The sequence below is a fragment of the Acromyrmex echinatior genome, chromosome 15, assembly GCF_024713525.1.
Source record: "Acromyrmex echinatior isolate Ae372 chromosome 15, ASM2471352v2, whole genome shotgun sequence".
Classification (NCBI taxonomy): Eukaryota; Metazoa; Arthropoda; class Insecta; order Hymenoptera; family Formicidae; genus Acromyrmex; species Acromyrmex echinatior.
In genome coordinates this window covers 10539476-10564841 of record NC_141866.1, presented here as the reverse complement: position 1 = coordinate 10564841, position 25366 = coordinate 10539476, and positions in this window count along the sequence as shown.

Below are 25366 nucleotides of genomic sequence, written 5' to 3'. Positions count from 1 at the left end.
ATTTTAATATAATTCTGAGTAACATTCCAAAGTTTTTTTAACTGATGTCTATTATTATTTACAAAAAGTAATTAACAAGACAACCTTCATAAATAAAATATAATTTTCTTAGTAATATAATACTGCGAATTTTAGATATGCATTTACATAAATTTCTTAATATCGCTCATAATTTCATAATTATTTGTAGAATATCTTATTTTAAGATTACGATCTGGATAATATACAACTATAAATGGAAATTAAATCAATAAGAATAAATCAAATAATAGAAAGAACATTATATCCTATTATTGATAATAAGATATAATATATGGCGGAGTCAAAACCATCAAAACAGGGTTTTTTTTTTGCAAGTTTATCAAAATGTAGTCTATTTGTTTAGTTCTTCACGTGTCGCTTGCCTAATAAAAATACAAAATTTTGTTATACAGTACGCACATTGAATGCATTAAAATAGGTAATTATTAAATTACGATTTATTCTCGTGCAATTGTTGCTTAAGAGATTTAATCGGCAAAAGATTAGCAGCGATACATGTGTATAATATCGAACGACGAATACGATTTCTGATCGTCGACATACATTATCAAGCACATCGAGACGCAAATCCCTTAAGCCAATTTACGTGGCTAACTCGACTCACGATCTTATCCTCTTGGTAACGGGACGACGGGTAATGACGAAAAAACACGGTAAGCACCGAAGGGCACTATCCGCCGCACGGCGAGGTCCGTCTTTTTCTTTTGTCGTTGAGACCAACTGTGCCGTGGGTGCTACCCAGAGCGTTTTCGTTCCCCGAGTGACGTAACCTATTAAAGAAGGGAGAAATAAAAAAAAATTTGCCGAGCGAATCTTCGAGCCCGATGGGCTGCGGGCTTGATCATCAATCTTCGTGGCAGACCGGAAGGTTTTTTAACGCGTTCGCGCTGCGTAAAACGCTTTTCCTGGGGGCACGGCGTTTCGAAATCCGTCACGAGGGTAGTATCATAATTATCGTTCGAACGAATCGATATGAACACGGACGATTCACCATGAATATTGAAGTTAGATAGGTGACAAATGAAAGAGATAGGAAACACTTGTGTTGTTTATTACAACGACAGGATTGCAGGCAGAAACAAACATCATAGAAAGAAAACATCGCAGAGAAAAAAAAATAGTCGTGCACCTTTAATGAAGAACGAGAGGAATTAGCACTATACATGCATCACACAGAATTAGCGCAACAAAGTTACCTTGAGATGCGGAACGTAATCTTTTAATTAAAGCGTCTCATTGTAAACGACTCTACACCGTAACGCAATTGCGAAGATACGAAAAGCGGCTTCTCCAGGTTCTTATTATTATACTGTTACGATACTAAATTACCTGCCACGTGTCGCAGAATTTGAAATTCCGTAAACAATTAAAAAATTTCACGTTAAGACACGTTATCGAAAGAATATACATTTTTTATAAGAAAAGGTATTAGGTAACAGCGTTTTAATTTAATAAATTAGCAGAGAAAAATATTTTTGTAATGTTGCACAAACGAGGAAAGTTTAATAAGCTGTAATTTGAAATTTAATTGTTTTTAATATATTTTTTGTCTTAAATTTCTTATAAATTTGTGTTTTTTTTTTCCGTTTTATAAATATCCTCGAATTGTGCTTTATATTTGACACAAGATATAGTTACTAGAATCGTAGTGTTAAGTATCACGAAAGATAAAGAGAGCCGAGAAGCCGCAAGTGAGGGCGGCAGGCTAATCTTGAAGGACCTAAGTAAACCGCTTCTAATGGATCCTGTCACTGGGCTTCGGGTTGCCCGCGTTTTGTGTACTTCACTCTGGCGGACCACGCCATGACGTTAATAATGGGGGAATCTAGTGTGAAGGGGTGACAGAGAGTGTTGTGATAGCCGAGGAAACAACGGAAGCTTCTGCGAGATTCTTGTGGGGTCCTCGTGAAATTAATGAGACTGTCAGAATGTCTCGAAGATAAGCGGCATTGTTGGTGTCCTTTTCCTCCTTTTTCTTTATTATATTTTTCTATTTATTGCAATGAACACGTGCTAATAACGTTAAGAAGTTTGTTAGAGAAGCCTAATGACGCTGTTGCATCGTTAATTATGTACGCGCAAAAATGTCTTAATAGAGCATCGTGGAACTATTTCGATTAATCTTTCGACTTATTGTCAAAACTTTACAGTTGTTGACGTGTAGAAATTCACAAGTATCGTAGGAAAAGCGACAGGCACACCCTGTACATCAGGAAAAGCGCGCGTAGCAATCAGAGTTTGTCTAAAGTTACGGAAACATAGAACGTTGCGCCTATGTACCCAAACTCGACGAGTTTTCGAAGCTTCGTGCTCTCAACGGTAGCATCCTTCCTCAGGGATTCGAGTTTTTGTTTCAAATCCGCAAGAATTCTCAACTAACTCAAACTGATATGTACAACAACTCGAGTAATTGATTGTAAATTAAACAAATTACAAATGTACTTGTTTCTTAATAGTAATTATTAAATTTATTGGATAGTAACAATGTGACTGATGGAATACGGGAAAATAATGACCATTACACTATCAGATATCAAAGAAACAATGATAACCTAATTTGATATAATTTGACATTATGAATTTATCAATATAAAGATAAGTATGATTAAAAAAATATATAGTATTACATGAATAATTTTTAAAAAAATTAAATATGTTATTAGAAATAAATATATTTCTGTAAAATGTTTAATTTTTTTAAATTTAGAAGTAAAAACATAAAATAAAGTGTATATACAAATGTAGATTTCGAAATGATTAGTGATTGCATCTATTGATTTGTTTATCCTTAAGCTTTTATTCTTTCTCTCCTCTCTCTTTTTCTCTCTCATACTCTTTTTAATAGATATTTATGATGTCGAAACATTTCTTGTATGAGGAAGGTATGATCCCCTTTCACAGCTCCGACGTCAGCTTCGAACGACTGCCTGTAGCTAGAATCCTCATCAACAAACTTCCCCGTCGTCGAATTACCGTCGATTCTAATAAGGCCTCGTCCCCATTGACACGGGGTAGGCAAAGGCATCCGGGGCGTGGCCTGGAAGGAGCACTGCCTCGAGGTGCCTTGCTTCGGTGAAGGTATCGGCGTCGTGCCTCTTCGGCGATTCATCCTGCCGCCGTCGCGTCCCTTTGTGAAACAGCCGGATTATTGACGCTCCCCTTCTCCTCCTTCTCTTCCTATCATGACGTGAGGCAGTATATACATCGCGCACATATCTTGAACTTGGGATCCCAGGAAGATGACGGATGCAGATATGTTCGATCGTGAATAAGGAATTCTATCGTTCCCTAATCCTATTCGGTTTAGTTGAGTGTTAACTCTTAAGCATAAATGGACACCGTTCTTTTCACGAAGTAATGTTACTCTAAAACTCACAGCATACGTATTTTAATGTTCTGGAAAATGTTCTCGAGCATAAAAATAATTGCGAATAAATATATACATTTGTATCTACGATTTTAGTCATTGAAAATTTTAAAATACTTTTAGACACTATTCCAGTCTGATTTTTGTAGTTTTACATGTATAAAATGTATATGTATATTTTTCGCAATAAGAGAGTCGAAACATTTTAACTTGAAGAATATCGAGATAATTAGACCGTGTTAAGAAACAGTAGTGATGTCAGTATATTTTTTTTCCGCTAACAATCTATCATACTTGACTCACAAATGGGTCGTGAATAACTCAACGCCGTAACAATTCATCGTTTATGCCATCATATTTCTCTCTTTCCCCTTCCTCTTCTTCTATTTTTCTTTTTCTTTTTGTCTATCTCGTAACATCAAAAAGCGAAAATTTCTCTATTGATGTAACGAATCTGCAGTGAGAGATGCTTAATGAGTCCGCAGTAGTTGCAAGTGCAATAATTTTGTTAATTCGTACGTCGGATTGAACAGATCGAAGGAGTAAAAGGAGGAGGAAGAGGAGGAAGAAAAGGAGAAAGTGGAGGTGGAGAACAGGACCACGAGGATGTGTGCCTCACAGTATCCGATCGAGCTATCAAATTGTCGCACTGCGGTAGTGGTGTAGGCAGAGGTATAGTCAGCCAGTCGCGCGGCTGACTAGTAACGGGCTGCAACTACTGTCAGCAGGACGGAAAGAGCAAAAGAGAAGAACATCGAAAGGGGGTGGTTAACGGAGACGCAAGAGAGGGTGACGTGAGTGGCTACCAGAGAATCGTCGCTTACAATCGCAGCTTGTTCCCATCGAATCCCTTCTCTCTCCAATAGCATTCCGTGGCACTCTAACAATTCTATCTTTGTCTCTCTCTTTCTCTCTCTCTCTCTCTCTCTCTCTCTCTCGTGCTCTTTCTCTTTCTCTTTAGCGTTCATTGCTTCCGTTGCAATCCCCAGACGTACCCCATTCCTCCTCCTTCATTCCCATCTCTTTCCATGTCCAGATACTTCCTACATAAGCCTGCCTCCTTCTTGTCTTCTATCCTCTGTCGCTCTCTCAATCTCCACTCCTCTCCTCTCGAGCCTCCACTCGACTCCCAAATACTGCAATTTCAGCCTTGTCGCCACTACGGCACTTCAACTACGAAATGATAAATTCCTGGCCCGTCTGCCTGCCTCGCTCCGTCGCGTCGCGTCGCATCGCGTCGCGTCGCGTCGTTCCTTTCCTCCGCCTCTCCGTACCGCAACGTCCTCCTTCCGCCGGCAACCACTTCGTGTTTCCAGCGTGGTTAAGCTCGTTCGCTCAATTGACTCGATTGACTAGATTGCTACCTTCCTAACTTGCGTTTCTTCACCTCTATTGCGTCTCTATAAAGGCACTATTGTGTGATGAAATAGTAGAATTAAAGTTTTTGTTGTCTTCCAGAGTATAACGATACTTAGTATTCTTTAATGAAATTTCATCTTATCTATATAAACCATTTATTCGCATGCCGCAGTTTTCTATTATATTATATAAAACAGATGTCTTGATACGATGTTTGAATAGTACACGTTATAATGACGAGGAGCGTTAGTTTCTTCAAAACTACACTCGTGAGTACTTCCGATAGATTCGCAAACATCCGCTTAGTCTCTCAAGAAAGAAGCTTCGCTTTAGTACTATGAAAGATATACGCAAACTGCCGAAACTTCGACCTTCTCGGGTCGGCTTGTTCGACGAGTTTAATCGGCGGGATACTCTGGCCCGATAGGCGAATCGAGGTTAAACGTTGCATGGTCCTCGAACGAACAATCGGAACTTCCGAGAATAAACAGAGAATGGGCCGGAGGTTTCTATTCGGATCGATTAACAAATATAGATATGTGTGCACACATGACAGGAGGAAGATATACGAAAGCTGATAATTGGAAGGATATAAGATAACAGAGAAAAAAGAAAACAGAAAGAGAGAAAGGATAAAGATATAGATGATAATAAAAGTATAAGCTGAGCTCTCGCGAGAATAGAGGAAGGATGAACGTCTACTGACAGAAACATGGAATTCCCTATAGTTCCCCATCGTTTTCAGAAAGCCCATTAACCCATTTGTTCCCTGTTTGCTTGAAGCATTTGACGTCATATGTATCTGAATTCGCACTCATCGAACTGCCACGTTTAGCTACGTGTCATTGCTATGAAACTATTAAACCGAACACTCGATCATTGCTTGTATTTCATGGTTCCGTTTCATTAGATTCGTGAAACGTAAATATTTATTGAATACTCAAGGAACAATAAAATCTTTCTTGTGCAGGGAATAATTTGGAAAGCAATAATTTCTCTCGTGCTTAAATAAATAATCGAAACTTTAAATAAATAGGTTAGCTATCTCTAATTATAAGATATTCCAGGTAAGTCGTTATTAAATATTTCATAAGTAACATCGTGAAAATAGGATTGAATTTAATACATTTAAATATTAATCGCGCTTACATATTTTTAAATCTTTTATTTGTTAAATAAATTCTTGAATTCTCGATGTATGTTGAAATCTTTAAAGTTTTATTCTTGATAAAAAAAAAATAAAACTTTACGTTTGTTCCCGGTATAATAAATAATTGTCAGTCAGTACATGGCATAATTGATGTATCGCTCTAATGAAGAAAAATGAAAGCATCAGCTCGATTTTTCTTGATTTTGTCGGTACTAATACCGTATTCCGAACGTAACTAGGTCCGCATAATGCTCACCGTCGAATCAATATTCCTTGCGAGAGATGGTTACCATATACTTTCCTTTGCTCTTTATACTACCGATACGTACGTTTCGTGTGGCAAGCGTGCAAAGTTCTTCACGTGCCTGTATATTTTGCGGGATGATAAGTTTTTGGAAAATTTAGTGAACCCTTGTGAGACGACAAATCCACTTTCACGAGTCAAGAAGACGGGAATGTATCATACAGCTGGAAATCTGACTTTTGAAATTCTACGAACGGTCGTATCATAAATTTGGTGAATATGTCTGATATACTTATAGATACGGCTAACGTGTACAGGATTGTACGAATCCGTATCACGCATTGAAGTTGTTCTCATAACAAGTTCAATCGGTGAAACATATATTCTGATTCACAGTACGTTGCATCGCACGGTGTGACACTGCCAAGTTTTAGCCAGGAAGCTTACTATTATTAAGTTAAAATATAATAACAAGTATCAGTAGATGGAATTTTGCGTAGCGTTTAATATTTTTATTTTTTCTAACGACTGGAATTCGATTTTCAGTTAAATGGGTGATGGCATTGTGTCGCCTGTGAAAGAATAATATTAACGTAATGCTATGAAGTTTAGTACTTGAGATTCTTCCTTCATTCTTTCGTCCGCGATGTCCTTTATTTATCCTCCACGTTACGTTCTATATTTTATACTTGACAATCTATACCCTTTGCAATTTTTTCGTTATATCAAATACTTCACCAACTGTACCTTAACTCACGTTTAATATCTTTTGATATCATCAAACTATTCCGAACAATTCCGTAATAACTATCGACACGGACTACAACCGTTTATAGGAAAGGACGTTGGCTACGTCTGAAGAGAAGCGTCAGGAGGAAGATGATTTTTTTCATGCAAGAGGGATGGCGCGACAGACCGGCGGAGAACGAGCAAACAGAGAAGACCGAAGGGTGGTTCTGTCAGGCCACCTCCATCAATCTTCGGCAAAGGGATGACGCTAATACCCACGAGGAAACGTCTTTGTAGTACCTTTATCCATAGAGCGTTCTGTATTCTACGTTAGAGGGAGTATACCATTTGGAGAAAACACGGACCGATTTCTAGAATCGATACACAAACGTGTGAATTTGTATATTAAGGAAACAAAATTATTGATTGGCAATTTTTATGTATTTATACGGAGAATATTTTATATGGAGAATTCATAAAAAAATTTTCAGATACAATTGTTTCAATTTGTATTTTTTTAACGATGATTGTCTAGGAAAAAGTTTTATATTATTTAGAATGTTTCAATCTAAATATATTTATTCTTTCTTGAAAGTAAATAATTTTGCTTGTGTATTGCATTCTTAAAAAGATAAGTCTATACTTAAAGCTTCTTGCTGCTTTTTATACATAAGATGTCCCCGAATGACCATTAAATATTTTATGTACTATAATAGAACGGATTAAACTGAATCGAAAAGTCCTTTACTGTTTTGCAATTTTCGCGATATTTAACAAGACATTAATTATTAAAAATCCCCGAATATTAGTTTTCAGAATTTTTTATCAATTTTTTAGTACTGCATTTTCTTATTGGCAACTATTTTTATCAACAAAGAAAATGCGGTACTAAAAAATTCTGAAAAAATATGTTTATAAATATGTTTAAAAATATCTTCTTTAGAAATATGAAATATATTTCTATGAGAAGAAAAACAATTTTTGCCACTTGCTATTTTTCTATAAAATTAATAGTACTTGAGTAAAAAATTATTGAAAACCAATATTCGGCGATTTTTAGTAATTAATATCTTGTTAACTATTGCAAAAATTGCAAAATGGTAGAAGATTTTTTGACTTATAGTTCAGTTGGCTTTATCAGTACACGAAATATTTAACGGATTCATTCTGGGACACTCTGTATATGTTATACATACATTGATGCTAGGTTTTACTCGATACATGACGTAATCGTGTGTAATTGCAATCTTGTAATTGAGATTACGAAGCATTGCAAGGAAGAGGAAAACTTTCGGAGAATTATTTAAGCTTCGTTCCATGAAATTAAAGAAATCGCAGATGCTGCAACCGCGCGAGGAGTAATGCGCAAGGTAGTCACAACGAAAGACGGGAACCGTAGAAAAATGGACTTTTCAACTTATTACTCCTAGAGGCAGATTATCCCTGATTGCGCCCGCCCGAAGACCCGTCACGAAGGGGTGAGGAAGAGAGGAAGAGAGGAAGAGAGGAAGAGAGGTACGAGAAGGCAAGAGTCGCCTCGCGCGATTTATCAATTTCACGGGGACGAAGGAACTTTTTAAATTACAACGCGCTGATCAGCCTCGTCTTTCTCTCATTTCCCTTATCTCCTGTCTTTCTCTGCCAGACGTGCCAACTTCCTTCCCGGTCTTCCTGTCGGAGTAATTTGCCCGACGATGCGTTGTGGAGGCAATAATTATTATGCACCAAATGCCGTTAATCCAATTTATTTCAGCGTTAGACATCGACGACATCGTTGTAACGTACATACGACATCTATATTATATGTATAGAAATATGTATTTATTATTTTATTCGAATTGAATACGATCCACCAATATATAATCGATGTGTCTAGGATCACCTGGACTGTTTGTAAAGAGACTGTTTGTAAATAGGAGTAAGTGGGAAGGGTCACCGAATAGCGACAAGCAGTTGCTATTCTGTTCGTAATGATTAAACTTTAAACGAAATCTTTTTTATTATACTATTAATAAAGTGAATATCAACATTTATTTCTCATTCAATCAAAGACATGTACAATATTTCAGGAGACCCTGCGTGTGTTCTTGGAAGGTGTTCAGAAAAATAGAGAACCATATATTAATGCAACGACACGCGCTCTAGTAGAATCATATTTCGGCCTGTAGGAGGGATTTCCTGCTGTCGAGAGAAAATCATAAATCGTGTGAGACCGTACCATAAGCTCACAGATTGGTATGCCATGTTGTTGCACGTCTTGTGGACGCAAGCGTGAGATTCGTCTATGTGTCGTACTTAAATTTTCTAAACGCGATTTTCTCAAGGCGTTTTGCGCAGGACGATATTTCATCCCTTGTTTCTTTGATTTTTCTAAATTTTTCGATTACTTACATTCATGTAAACTTATGAGCTCTTTTATTATTTACATAACCAACCACATCTTCTTTGGCAATCTCTTGATTGTCAACGCTACTTCTCTTCTTAAATAAGCTTCAAAATTAAAGTTTTGTTAATATATGGAAACACGTATTTGAAATTAAATTTTTATTATCATTTTTGAAGCTTAGTGATTTTTATGTTTGTTTTATGACTTGAAAGTTGAAGCTACTCAAAAATATTTATTAGAAATAAGCGATGTAGCGACCTGTCATTTTATTCTTTGAATTTGTTGAACGTCGAAGCTATAAAACTCAGATCGTCAGAGCATTTTCACGTTTGTCGAAAGAGTCTCGTGCGAGTATGCTTTCCCGACGCTACTTCACCAATTTCGTGACTGGGAAGTCGTCGTTTCGGAACGAGTTCCGGGCGTCGTCGTCCTCGATCCGTCGTAAAGAAGTTTTCGAACGGCGCGTAATCGGAAGGATAGCCGAAGGAAGAGTTTTTCAAGCAGGTATATACGCACGGTACCATTTACTGTGAAAGCCTTTGTTCGATTTCAAGTACCCGTTTCCTACGTCTTTTACGTAGCCGAGCTAGTCCGATACTTTTATCCCACGACGGCGGAAAAGGTGGAATCAGATAAGTGAACCGCCATCGATGGGGAAGCTGCGTCAGACATCACTTTCGAGTTTAAAACCGCTAGCTCCAACGCGATCGTAAGATTAAAATGGTAGAAGAGTAAGTTGCCACGGGCAGAAAATTTGTCATTTTCTAGTCTTGACAGATTACAATATCCGAATATATATTATCTGTAAAAGGTTGAAGAATGTAAATGCTTTTTATAATTATTTTTTAGCATTGTTAGAGTTGTTGCAGTAATCAACAAAGGATTAAATAAATTTTAATCATATTCCTAAATATTGTGTCTAAATTAAAGTAATTCCGTGCGATATCTTTCCGTCACATCTAGAAAATTAAATTAATCTTGCACTAAATTGCTTACCCGACACTAATTGCCACTAATTGCCTTAGAATTGCCCTTAATTAAAACGGATAATTTTCACATTGTTTGTCAACTTAGTGTTGAGAAAATTGTATCTTTATATCCGTTAATGAAATATTCCGGTTACTTCGTTCCGCTTTTCCCAACGCAGTTTCACAATTTCTATGTTAGATTTGCCTGGAACTGTGCCTATTTTAACATATTGCAGTTTGCAATTTTTTATACTTTCTCTAATGTTTTGCGTTCACGTAATAATGCCCTTTTAAGCGTCTCGTTTTTACTTGAAGGAAATAAAACCAGACGCGGAGTGAATACGCGTGACGCTAAATGTTTATTTCAATATCACTCGTGTGATCCGTTGTTATTTGCTTTTGGATGGGTAGCTTATATTTCCTGGTGTGGAACGTGCCTCGTAGTTGGTTTGAAGGATCATGGAAACCACGAAGCTTGATTACATTCCACTATATTTATGGCGGGATCCTCATTTTATTGAGAGAAATCTCTTTTACGCTATATCTCGGTGAAGAGAATAGGATGTATTTATAAAGTCTATAGGAGATTATTTTTCATTATTTGAAGTTCTATAGTGCTGCACTCGAATACGTAATCTGATAGTTTACTGATGGTAATTAGCAAACAAAAATAGATGATAAATTTAGGAGATAGAATGTGAAGTGAATTGAAGATTAACTTCTACTAAAGGAACATTTATTTTTGCTTTACGTACTTGCTTTGCACACACTCTAATGTTTCATCGCTACTTAAAATGCTATTAGATTGTCCGTTTATTAGAAAAATTGCAATTTTCTAAGACAAGATTTGATAGATCTAACTTTGAAGCGGTTATTTGGAAATATAGCTCGATTTTATTAGTACGTATATGTTATATGCGTCGTGCATTATATGTAGAGTCCGACCAAAACTTTTACTGAAACTGAAAACAAACGCTCATTACGTGTCAGTTTTGACTGAAACCATATAGCTCTTCTAAATATTAATTTTAGTATGTGTAATTATTGTTTCAATAATTAAACATCATAATGTTTATGAAGAAAAAGTACTTATATTCTTTGGCCAAAATTGACACACAATCGAAATTTCGGTTTTCGACTTCGGCCGAAATTTAATTATTATTTCAATAAATTATGATATTTATGAAGAAAAAGTATGATATATGTCTCTACAGCGATATAGCCTTTATAGAATTTATATTTTTTAATTTTGGTTTCGATTTCGGTTGAAATTGACATGGAGCCAAATGTTTCGGTTCAGTTTCGGCAAAAGTTTCGGTCAGACTTTAATTATATGCGATGAAATGAAAATGTTTTGCATTTTTCGCATATCGAAGCGAATGAACAAAGGTATATACGCGCTGTAAGGCACAGAAAGGGAAAAGAATAACATGATAGTAGCACGAGACATTATGCAGGGGTGCGGATAAGAAAGACTGAAGGAACGGCATAGAGAGCAGTTGGCGTGTAAGGCGACATAGAGAACACGAGAGGGGGGGGGGAAGAGAAGAGGAAGAGACAAGGGGACGGCGCGTCTGGAGAGGATCAGGAAACGAAAAAAAAAAGAAGAGACGGAGAAAAATTGGCTGCAGGTAACGGGATTAAGAGTGCTACTGCACGCCCGTTACCGGGATCATCCCGCAAGAAACTTTGCACTTGCCAACTTTTAATGCTGCGCCACAGAATCCTATCCTGCGCCGGCCGCTTCTTCCTGTCTCTCCCTTTGGCATTTTCTTCTCCCCTTTTCCCTCTCACCCCTCGCGTTCGTTTCGCGCATACTTCTCGGCTACCGGGGAATTTAGCTTAGAACGATTCTTGCTGCAAACTTTACCCGTCGCGAAAGAGCGACTCGATCTTTACAACGGACGGTGGGACGCAAGTTCTGGCGAATATCGATGCATCCTGTTTTTGCTCGGTTTTGCCTACGACCGTCGCGGATATTTTCAGATATTTCCTCCAAGTACTTTCTCGGAAGTGCTTTCGACGGATACGAGAAAAGAGGGTAAAAAAAAAAGGGTACTTTTGATAAGTGGCCGATTCGGAACTCTCGCTAGCAGACGCCCCGTCGCCAACGATAGAGGAGAAGAGGGAGAAAAGAATATTTCGCGCATCGAACCGATTTGAATGCCGCGATTTGGATAAGTTGGATAAAGGGTAAAGCTGTCAAAGAACTTTCTGTCGTTTCTTCGCTTAGGTAATCCGCTTTCAGGCCCGATTTCGATCCGGACACGGGCAAATTCGATTCTAATCTCGATCTTTCACCCGGCGCTTTCTAAACGTCTCAGGTCTCTTCAGGGAGTCAATCGACACTGGCCGACGCGACGCGACGTGTTCTCGTACTCTTCTTTTCGTTGCCTTTTACTATCCAACGGTTCTTACCCATCCGGGTAAGATAGGACTGGAGGAAAGCAAACGGAAAGGAAGGAAGGAAGGAAGAGGCTGACGGAGAACGCGGTCGTGTCGATGCGAAAATACTGCAGCGATCTTGGAAATGAAGTCGCCGATACCTACTTTCATGCGTCTCGATATCATCGATTTTGCCAGCGATTTAGCTTCGTAATGGCTCTATCGAACCCGAGAAAAACGAAAAGATGTAACATATAACTGTGTAAGAAAGGAGTGAAATTGGGAAACCCTGTGGAATATCCAGTGACTCTATCAGAACGAGATACGTGTCAGAGTTTTATCATTTATTCAGTTTGAACATATATATTGTATGTGGCGCCAGACACAACGACCATAGTAGTTTGGTGGTAGAAGAATGTTTGCCGATTTTATCGCGACGTATGAGGAATACGTATGTAAAATAATGAGAACATTTATTAGAATATATTTAAGAGAGAGAGAGAAAATATCTTTTTTTGAGAGATCCCCTTGAGAGATCCCCTCTTTAATTTTTCTGATATAAACACTGAATATAAACACGACGTGAAAGTATGTACGTATAAAATTAGACTTAATTTATAACATTAGAAATATAAATTTTATTGCAAAAAATCTTATCATGAAATAAGTAGCGGAAAAATGTAAAAGAATTTTTGAAAAATTTACATGACTTTTGTATTTTCTCGTACGAAAGTAAAATATTAAAATGTTCTGCTTAAGCTCCATCTATTCCATCTGCGTGCAGCTATTATGTCGTAAAAGATATAAGATATTTTACGAGCAATTTTCTTATCGACTATTTATAAGATTATTTTAATAAGAGCTCTATGGTTGCCCTCAATAAAGATATTCGCATATCTATATTCGCACTTATGGTTTCAACGAGACTTGCCGCGAGCACTTAGACATTGTAGGACGCGTGCACCCGCGGAAGATAAGACGGCTGTGTCGTACAATCTTCAGACAGATCATCCGAAAAAGTACGAGCCTCATAAGAACTACAAAACGTTACCGAGAGGACTTTGTACGGTCCCGTGCAAGTTTACAATAAGCAGCGTCGCTTACGAGCTACGAAAACGGACGACGTGAATCGTTTCGCGGCCATAATCCAAGGGGCGAGCCAGTGTACGATCCTAGATAGGCTCCCCGGCCTTCTTACGATCCCCAGGTCTATGGACGAGGGATCTAAACAATCTCGCATCCTGCACACGAGATCCTGGCCTCGTAGGCAATAAAGCCCCGGCTTTTGGTAGCTTTGCCTTTTACCCTGTCCGCGTCCCGCGGGTAAAAAGCCACCGACTATTTCATCTGGTTGTATTTTCCTTTACGTGCCACGGTGGGTCATCGTAGAAATCTCGACTCGTTACGGCCCTATCTCTATTCTTTACGTTCCTCCAACCCGTCTCACCCGAAGAATGTACAAAGACGTAATGTTGCTCGAAACGATAATGATTTCGGTGCCAGGCTTATCGGTTTCCTTCTTATTACCGCAAGACGGAGATTTTATACGGAGGGAAACTATTGTGATCGAGGAAAGTATTGTAATACGGTTCGTAATAAACGGAAGGTAAAGGAACTGCATTTGAAAAGGGAAACTGTGTTCTGTGGTAATTAATATTAAGCTAAAGTTTCTGTACGAGAGACTTTTAATTACACAAACGTTAGTAGAGATATAGGCTTAGTATAAATAATGTAACATATATAGATAATATTTTCTCTTGGACATTCTCGTTTGTAATTTTTAATAAATATAAATTAATAATTAAAATGTCAAATATATAATATATAAAGAGAAAATTTAATATAATCGTAATATTTCAATACTGAAAACGAGCAGAAATAGAGAGAAATCGAAAGAATGATAAATATGTTATGATGAAGTTAGTGAAATAGTATCTCAAGTAAGTACTCACTTAATTATTATATAATTAATACATAGCGTTTACTGTTATACGTTGTTTCGTTAGTTTTCATGGTTTCGTCAGCATACTTGAAAATGAGAGTTTTTCATTAAACAATAAACACATTTTGTACCAAATGAATGAATAGAAGATATTCGTATCGTTACGACATTTGTCGAGAGTGTCCAACTTTTAACGCAAGAGATACTCTAACTAGATATGTCACAAATTAAGTTTTTATCAATTGCAGGAAATGATAAAATGTAAATGAAAGAATGTATCGCGTAAAAGTAAATCTTCGCTACCTATATACGTACTCATTTGGCAAGACCATATAGTTCTCTAAAGAATTGTCTTGTTCCATTTGGCACAGTTTTTGTTCGATGAATATTCAATGGAAAACTGGTCGTGCACACGGCACCCCTTTTATACAGCCGTTGATTTCCTCGGGCGCGCTGCGTTAGTCGTCGGAATGAGATTTATTATTCTCGAAATCGGCCAATGTGAACAGGATTGGTGGGCGGGTGCGAACGCGCGTTTATCTCGGCACGTTTATCTGTAAATATTTATTCCATCCTAACAATTTCTTCCATTGCGTCCATTGTGGACGCAGGCATGACCGTATACGGTATTTCATACGGTATTAATACGCGTATAAGGGTGATATCTTCCATATAGGAGCGTATATGCCAGGTCGCGGCATTGAACTTACGGCTTCTACGCTACGCGCGTACGCAACAAGGACACAAAGGTATCAATCCATCAAACTGTCTCGAGAATTCGCTCGGTGCGTTTCACGCACGCATACCCACTTCCGCTCATGATGCACGCACGCACGTCCGTTCCGGGTGTTCCGGGTTCTCTGCCGTGACATTCGCGCGTCCCGTGACATCACCCGTTTCCTCTTGGAGGAGGGTCGCAACTCGCAACCATGGATGCCACTATGGATGCGGGCAAGATCGATCGATCGAACGAGGGAAGTGGTACTGACGCTTGCTACTTGACCGTTCCGTCCGCGTTTGTCATCCCTGCCAAGTGGAGTACCCCTGATATTAACTCGACACGCACGTAGCTTCCACGAGGGAAGGTCTTATGCTCAGATTTTATTGATTGATGCAATTATCGCTACGCGTACGTGCTACGATCCCACGTACCAGAGTGATGCGTGCAACATTCGTATTCGTAGAGCACCGAGAGTCAACGTCTTACTCGATTTTATAATAACAATTAGACAAATAAGATGAGAGGAGGTTTTAAAATCAATTTAATTGATAAACAGAATTACGCTAATTTTATTTCTACTAGTATAACTATTTTATATTTGTTTTACGATATATCTCTCTTTTGCAATTTTTGTGTCATTATTATGTGATCTTTTTGTGTGATTTTGATTTTTTTAAATATTTTATTCTCTTACAACGTTCTTTAGATTATCCTAGATTAACCTTTAAAAATATGTTTATAAAAAATAATTTATATTACTGGCAACCTTTGAAAGAGATTATGACTGCATAAAAAAAATTATATTTCGATTAGTTTCGCTTCAGGACTTTGCGCAAATTTGTTCCTTAGTTCAGATCCAGACCATAGAACGCAAAGCATATGGCGTTATGACTCTCATATACTCTTTTATAAGTATTACCTTTATCGCTATATAAGCCTTCATCTTTACCTTGTTTCCACACACTGGTATCCAGAACAGTGCCATGCCATGCCATATCGTTAGCGCATCGTTTGCTCGTAGTTGCGCTCGGATCGAGGTATAAATCGAGATACAGATTCGATCGTTTGATCGCAAATAGGAAAGTTGCGTCCACGTTCCCTCGTTTTTCCTCTCGAAAGACATCAGAAGACAATGTTCTCGATGGTTTATGGATATCACACAGTATGAAGCGACGATATCCTTGATCTTGCACACTAGTACAAGCTCGCAGAACGCGTATATTACGCTTATATCGCAAACGAACGGAACGAAACCCAGATCTATTTTCGCGAAATCGTTTGCTGACGAAACGCAATCTGGTCTGTTTCCCTGCTTAGTTTATTTTTACGCGAAACCACCAAGGACTTCACTCCCTCTTTGTTCGCCGGGACGAAGATATGTTCGTCCGACATTCCGTGGCATCGTTTTCCTCATCTCTTTTTATTCCTTCTCTTTCTTTGTACATCGACACTGAGTATGTGTTTGGTAACATCGAACGACAGTACTGTGTGTGCACGCGATGCCTTCTTCATTCCGCTGCTGGCTCGTAAGCTCTCGCCGAGATTTACGAGGAACGAAAGGTGAGCTTCCATTTTCACGGTGGCGAGAATAGGCTTCGTACCTTAAAGTTGTAGAGATATCGATTTTTCTAAGGACGCGTAAAAGATATTCAATATCGTCGACACGAAGATGTATGTACAGTTGCGTAATTGAATAGTCTGAATACAAATTTAAGTTATTCTTCTATTTTTTTATATTATATTTTTTCTGCAATTATGTACTTACGCCCCTATATAGTAATAATGAATGAACGAAATTTAAGAATAAATTGAATTTTTTATTAAAATCCTTCTAAACGCGATTGTTTCCATCTGACGTTGATTCATTCTTCTAATTTTCTTATTTGTCGGAAAATAGTTTACATTTCTGTGTCCAATTGTATTTTTTTTATAATATATTATAATATTTTTAATTTATGTAAACTTTATAATTTCTCATATCAAAAATTGAATATTGATCTTTATGTCATATTTAAATTATTTAGAACATCATTTTATTGTACTAAAATTTTCCAGTTATTAATTAAATTATAAGATTATAGAAATGTTTTTAGATTTTAATTTTAAGAATTTACATTAATAAAATAAGACAAAAATATATATTTTTGTCTAATACAGACTTGTATTTCGTGCATGTGATAAAGATTAAATGCGCATCTATAAAAAAGTCAATACAGCAAAAAACTGTTTCGTGGTTACATCCGGATAAGTAACTGGACATTTAAATTGCAAAAATTGTAGTTTTTTATATTCAAATTGTTATATTCAAAAATTGAAGTGTTTTATATTTAAATTTACATTTAAAATATTTCATGGTATCGCCGTTGTTCTCCGTTCCTGATGGATACGAAGTTTTTATCGCAACCGAACTAATTTCCGGTCGTCCGTTCTAACTACTACGCGACACTTGATTAGATATTGATCTTGCGTTGATGAGAGAACCTATAAGCGATAAAAGCAGCGCGGTCCGCGATTCGTCGCGTTGTAACGAGCTGCGAACAAAACGGCGCGACGCATGACAGGTAAATCGAAAGCTTTGGCGCGAAATAATTTGTGTTCGCACGATGAATCACGGCGCATCGAGGCTGAAATTATGCGTTGAACAATAGCGCGTCGATAACTAAAACTGTACATTGAACGAAGTGACCCGCATCTAATTAGCGTAATTAACTGGCTGTGTCGTTCCAATGATTTTCTACCGTCTAACTTGCGCGCAATACAATTATCGTGTTTTTATCCGCAAAAAGGATGTAATATGTGACGTTAATTTTATAATGTCTTCTTTTGCATTTAATTTTTCGTAAATTCATTTAGATAGTTTGAGATATTTTATTGATTTTTCGTGGCAATTTTTCATCCTTCAACATCGTGTTATGATTAAAACGATTACTTTGAAGACATAGAAATTAAATAAGCAATCAAGTAATTCTTCACGAATTAATCGAATGTCTTTTTTATCATTTTTTTTTATTTGTCGATTTGTTTATTTCTATTTTAATTTTAAAATCTGTGCCTGCGTGTGTGTGTGTGGTTTTAAGGATACACATGTATATGTATAAATAAAAATATATATCTACTACTTTGAGTATAGATGAGATGTATTAGTTAGTAATACGGCAATGATAAATGCCGCGTTAATTTAAAACGTATCGATAATTTCATATTGTGAAGCAATAAAGAGCTGTGGAATAATCGTGAAAACAGAACGTCGATGTCGGGAGGGCGCATACAACAGGAGAGACCGTCACGGGTTCCGATGACATTTCGCCCGGTGCTGGACGCATCATTTCGCGATTAATTCTAGCACAGCATGATGGCAGCCGAGGCAATGTAGACGAACGACGCGGCGCAATCGTTTTCCGTTTCCAGATGAATAGACGCGTATAGGGTACAAACACTCGCAGATCAGTTTGCTCTTTCGTCCTCCTCTCTACATCTATGGCCTCGTCGCCCCCATCGCGCACACCATAAGTCATATAATGCGAGGTACTTCTAAAGCTCGTATCCGTACGACGTAGGTACAATATAACGGGGGTAATAGCAGTGTAGGATTCAAATCCCACCAGCATCTCTCCAATCTCTCCATCCACGCAAGCATTTCTCTTTCTGACCCGATATCCCCTTCCTCACTCGGCGTTCTACGATATCGCGACGAGTCTCGTTTCGAGTGGATGATGGATGAACGTACGTGCCCGGATCATGCTTTATAATCAGGTTTCGGGGCATCGTTCGTCGTTCATTGGGTTTGAGCCTCCAATTGGTCCATTACCTGTATCCCAAAACCAATTGGTTAAATCATGATGTGTTGCAGCATTGCCTATGCTCCGACCGTCTGCTCTTATCTAACCTATCGTACATTAGTTATATTTGCCATTTCATTGGAATTACACGTATACGACGAACTATATAAATATAAAATATTTCAGAGATTCAGAGAGAGAGAATATTTCACTCTTATTTTTAATGTTCTACGTAGCATGCCGCATCATTGTATCAGGAATGAATCTGGAAACAACCGTGTGTATTATCGAGTCAGAGCATCGGGCAGGAATAACGCTTCACCTCGGGTGGATCATGTATCACAGACAAAAATCTCGCCTAGACCCAGCGGCGTCCGGGTATTTTAGTTTTATCGAATCTCTTTCTCGCGAGACTTTATACGCGCAGTTCTGACTGCGCGAGCCCGTAGGGTCCACTCGATTTACACCGACTTTATGACTTCAGGGCTTCGCCTTGTGCACAACGTATCGTCAGCAAGAAAGATATGGACAATTGCGATTCCAGATTTCCAATTTTAGAAATGCCTTATTTCTGGACGAAAAGGTTTCTCTAAAAAGTAGACAGATATACAGATTCGTTAGTTTTCGCCATAGGTTATGATTAGTTTTCTATAAATTAGTTCTAAAGGTATATAAAGCGCAATTGAATGTAATTATATAGTGTAAAGTCAGTTGTGAAACTTAAATAATGTAATTTCTTTAAAAAAATATTACATAATAGCATTTATAACATTGTAACATTGATAATATACGAAAAGTAATTGTGGAATATTTCAATTTCTATTTTGATACTCGATCTATGTATTCGCTGATATCTGAAAGTAAAAATCAAAAAGAATTGGTTTGTTGATCGATTATCGTCGATGGAATGTATTTTGATTTTATCGAATCTCTTCTCTTTCCCAAGGGACTCGATGTTCTCGGTTCAGAGCCTCGTCGATTTATCGCGAAGCTTTATGGCTTCGTGGCTTTAGGATTGCATGCGCACGTGCAAATGTACAATCATGGTACGAACGTAATATACTACGTCTCGTGACATCAATAATTGATTATAGAGTAACTTCTCTCAGTCTCTCTGTTTGTTTATTAATAAAAATATTGTGTCTCACGCAAATGTGTTTTTGTGTGACTTTGATATTATTTTTCGAATTTTGCCATATATTTTAAGATATAAGATATATACATTTATAAATCTCTAAAATGTCTCATGTGTTTTTACAATATATTAAATTGTTTATCTAAAATCAAAATCTTATAACTCTAGTTTACATACTTGCGCATTATATTTATAATAACATTTATATTAACAATAATTTTAACATTATTTAAATAATGACAAACAATTTATATATTAATGATATGTTAATATGCAGTGCATTTATGTTCCTAAAGACATTCGAATAAAATTTATATAAGAATGTGTCTGAAATAAACGCCCACTAATCATACAGTGCTGTTCTTAATAAAAATTATGTCGAAAAGTCCTCTACTGTTTTGCAATTTTCGCAATAGTTAATGAGATATTAATTTCTAAAATATTATTACCAAATAAATAAACAAAATCGATGTATAAGACAATTTTAAGGCAATTTTATCTTTCAATGCAGTTCTTTGTGAAATATTTTGAAGATGTTTCTTAAAGATATCTTAAAGTTGTCTCATATGTCAATTTTAGACATTTTGCTCAACTTTTGGGTAACTAAAAAAATATTGCGAAAATTGCAAAATGGTACAAAGCTTTTCGACTCAATTTTTTAAATAGAAATAGCACTATATGATTAGTGGGCGTTATTTCAAATACATATAAACAGGGTGTCTCACAACTACTGCTTAAGAATGTATCTTTGAGGTAAAAATCCTAATACGAAAATGCTGAGACTACAATAATTTTTTCAATTATATGCTAACTTTAATTGTTTATAAGTAAAGAACCATTTTATTTTTATATCCTCTATTATTATTACTGAATTCTTTTCAACATTCTAAAGACGAAAATCCTTGTACGAAAATATTGAGGCTATAATAATTTTTGAATTATAAATTATCTTTAATCAATTATAATTCAAAACCTTTTATAGTCTCGACATTTTTGTGCTAGAATTTTCGTCTCAAAATTACCTCAACAATATGCCCTTAAGAGGAAATGTGATAGTTATGAGACCCTGCATATATATAATGATATATGTAAAAATTAAAGAATTCGTATATTTATAGACAACTTATTATATATTTAGTGCTCGATATAATCATTTGATTTTGATGTTATCTCATGTATGAAGATCGCATAATTTATCTCGTGGTGAATGTGACATGGTTAATTTAATGTGAAATGTGAAGTATGAACATACGGATCATCAGAATTATCTCCATTATATCAGTTTCATCAGAAATTAACAAACTAATAACAGAGTTGTGGTGGTTAACATAATAATAAATCAACATCAACTACTACCAATGATCGAATAGTACAACGAGTAATAGTTGAACGCTCGCCTATTCATTATTTGCATGCCAATCGATAAGATCGTAAACTCTATTAACTCCTTGTTCCTCCTCACTTCGACCGTTAATAATGCGGTTGCAGCGTGGTTGATTGAAAGTCTAATCCGCCACACTTCGCGGAGTGAGGAAGCGTTTTGCAATCCGCGTCTGTCCGAGAACTTTACGGTTTCGCGGCTTCGTGAAACTACGTAAACGTGATGCCATGCCGCAAGCGTGAGAGAGGAGCGACGTCGATATTAAATGCAACCGGGTAGATCTACGAACTAAACGGCCTCCGACGGCATCGCCATCGCACCCGCACCTAGAGAACCATGTGCCGGGGATATATATATATATATATATATATATATATATATATATGTACACGATTGGTACAAATGTGTGTCCAGTGGTCGGCCGGTTAGTCGAGTGCGCGTCGAACCGTGAAATTACCCTCCGATACTGGAATCCTGTTACAACTACCCTTACCGTCATTCCCGCTATCCTCTATGCGTCCCCTGCCAACGTCACTTTACCACCCTTTCGCGATTTTATCTCATGCTGAAATAGTTACCTTGACCTGACCATTATGCATTATCACGAAAATGTCCCTATTATCTCGAAAAATCTCGATCCTGCTTCGTTACTGCTTCATTTTTTTTTTACAACGAAAATTGCGAGAGTTTCAAAAATTATTCGAGGTACATTTACTTCTTTTTCTTTTTATTTTAAAAGTGAAATTTTAGAATCACTGGTATTCCTTTATTACATCACTCATTTTATCTCGAATCGATAAAACAAAACCGCCAATACAAAATTGTTGAAACTAACTCCAAAATTATTCCTCGGATTTCGGAATGCCATTATTAACTGACGATGCATCCCTTTTGCAAACTATTATTGTGAATGTTCATGGTACACGAAGGTACTACTATTTTCTACAAGACGATACTTTACTTGATAGCGGTCGTTTACTCGCTACCTAAAGTACAAGTTGAAGTTTATCGACACGTAAAATGTTCCTTTTTAACATAACTCGTCTGAATATTTTTGCAAAGTTACATGCAAATATATGAAAGACCCAATATGAGATATCCGACATTGTATAAAAGATATAGCGATATAGTACCACGTTTAATATTTCTTCGCGTTATGTCAAATTTCCAATTATGAAGCTTTATTTTACTTTCATCATCGGTGCAAATATAATAGAAATTGTTCACGGTCTTTAAAGTTTCGCTATTATCGTGCCGAAGTTGGATTTCATAACGAATATACAATATTTTGCCATGATCTCTCTCAGCGACGAGCTACCCATCGCAAACGTATTCGTTTGTTCAAGAGATAAACGGTGACGATCGCAATTTGATTTTTTGATTGGATCGTACGCTATTCGGACTGGTCAAATTTGTAAATTCAGGTGCGTTCGTCATTCTGGCGAAGCCCAGAATACGCCGATAAACCGCGTCGCGTCACACAACAAAAAAAATGAGGCTTTTTCGAGCGGGAATTAGTGCCCGATATCGACTATACCATCGCTATTGATCAGGAACGAGTTGTTTGTTATGACTTTATCTTTAGCTAGCGATTGACGAAATTGCGCGCTCGAGATAAATGCCCGCGCGAGAAAAATTATGACTGATTGCATTTTTACTCGTTGCAATGAAATTTCAGGTGCAAGCAGTGAAATATGCAAATATTTCAGCCATAACAATTTTTTATAACAACATCTCTTCGTTCGAATTTGATTAAGTAATTTGAATACCACGCCATGTTCGTTGTATCCGGCGGCTTTTAATACGACTGAACATTCACACGATTACGTTAAGACTGAAATTTATGAAAGTCGAGAAAACGTATTGTAGTAAAATCGTCTTTTGGCTTTTCTTCCAGCTCTACGTAGAGAATTTCCATTTATACCAAATAAGCTTCTCACTTTCCGGAATTAGCGTGCTGCATTCGAAAGTTTAATCCCGTAGGTGTTACGAAACATGGAGGCATTTCTCGAGAAGTATTTCGTAAGTGGATTCTAAACGCGCGTTTAATCGGTCACGTACTATTTTCGAAAACGAAATCCGTAATGTAATTTTCTAGGTAAATCTCATTTTAGAGTCGGTGAAAATTCGCGTTGTCATTACCCAAGTTTTATGGCACTATCACGTTGCCAAGGAAGAACAAAGATTAACGATCTTTCCATGTTAATATCATAATATGTGTGAATGTCTTGACATAACATTCATAACTTATGATTTAACTGTATAACTGGGAGAATGTAATTTTGGTTTAACTGATTTAAAGCAGTGCTATCTAAGATTTGTAATTTTTCTGAGCATTAATTTAACATACGACGGCGTTTATGCCTATTGTTCTTTTCTACCTTTTGCATTAAAATAGAAGTTAATAGACACTTAATTATATTGATTAAAGAATTGCGAGATATTATATTGAGAAAATAAGTAAAAAAGATGAGTATATATAGCGTTGTCTTACGTATTTAATTTATTCAAAGAGCAGTCTTGTTTAACTTATTAGTTACATCCTGTATCTAGCAAGTGCTGCTACACAATATATATCGATTATTTGAAAATCCCTTTAACAATCCGATAAAAGTTTGTGAAAAATTTCAACTGGTAGATATTTAAATGCAAATTGAATGTCGAATGAAGATCATAGCTTTCCAAGTATCCAGTTCTCTGCATTAACTATATCCTCCATGATATTCAGGAGAGAAAATTCGATAAGAGAAAAGTCGACGTATCGTCATTCAAAGTTTAATTTGAAGTTTAACGCGGAGAATTTGCAGCAAGCCAAATAACGTTGGTTGCGCTATTACATATTCTGCTTTTTTAAAAAATTGTTACTTGGATATGGAACATTTTTTTTTATTATTCATTGTTTGATAATGACAAAACGACAACAGCGTCATACGCGGAAAGCGTAAATCACAAAGCGGAGGGCATCTCTCGATGTTGTGCGCGTTGAGTTATTAACTCGTGTTGTTTCGTTTGATTTTATCCCGTTGCAAAATATTTTTTGCAAATATTGACGCAATCCAAACTAAAACTAAATACGTCTGCCGCAGAAAAACGTGTTTCGTGGAATTAAAAATAAATCGTATTTTGGTACAAATGTTGGAATTCCAATACGTCGCTCACCATCATCGGTGATCGTTGTAATCTGCCGGCGTGTCGCTCTGTAATTTTTCGCACACCACCTTGCTGGCTATTGGGATCGATCGGTTAAACGCCAGCCACTCCGATCGCTAATATCACCCGGTCAAGCACAGTGCGAAAGTATTCGCTTTAACTATACAAAAGCGAGCAGGCTTCGACGCCCGGCAAATGTGTTCCGATGAAAATTCTGTAATTGGATCGCCTGCTCGTTAGTCCCGAATCGACCTCCGTTAACATCCGAAACGAGTGCGCATACGTGTTTCGCGCGAGGCCAAGAGTGAAGGGGAGAGATAGAAGAGAAAGTGCAAAAGTGTGAAGCCGGTATTTGGCAGTGGAAACGGCGGAAGTGGGCACGAACGAAAAGCATGGATGGAGGGGCAGAGAGAAAAAGAGACAGAGATGGGAGGAGAGAACCGCGCGGTTGAGGAGATGGTACTGGAGAAAACCGCTTATTCAAATTGTACGATCAGCAGGGCCAACCAGCGAAGCAGTACTACTTCTGGAGAGCGAATATTAGAAATTCAATGGCCACCCGGTATTTGCATGGACGATCGATACGCCAATCACGGGAATTTATTAAAAAAGTATGGAGAGATTTCGT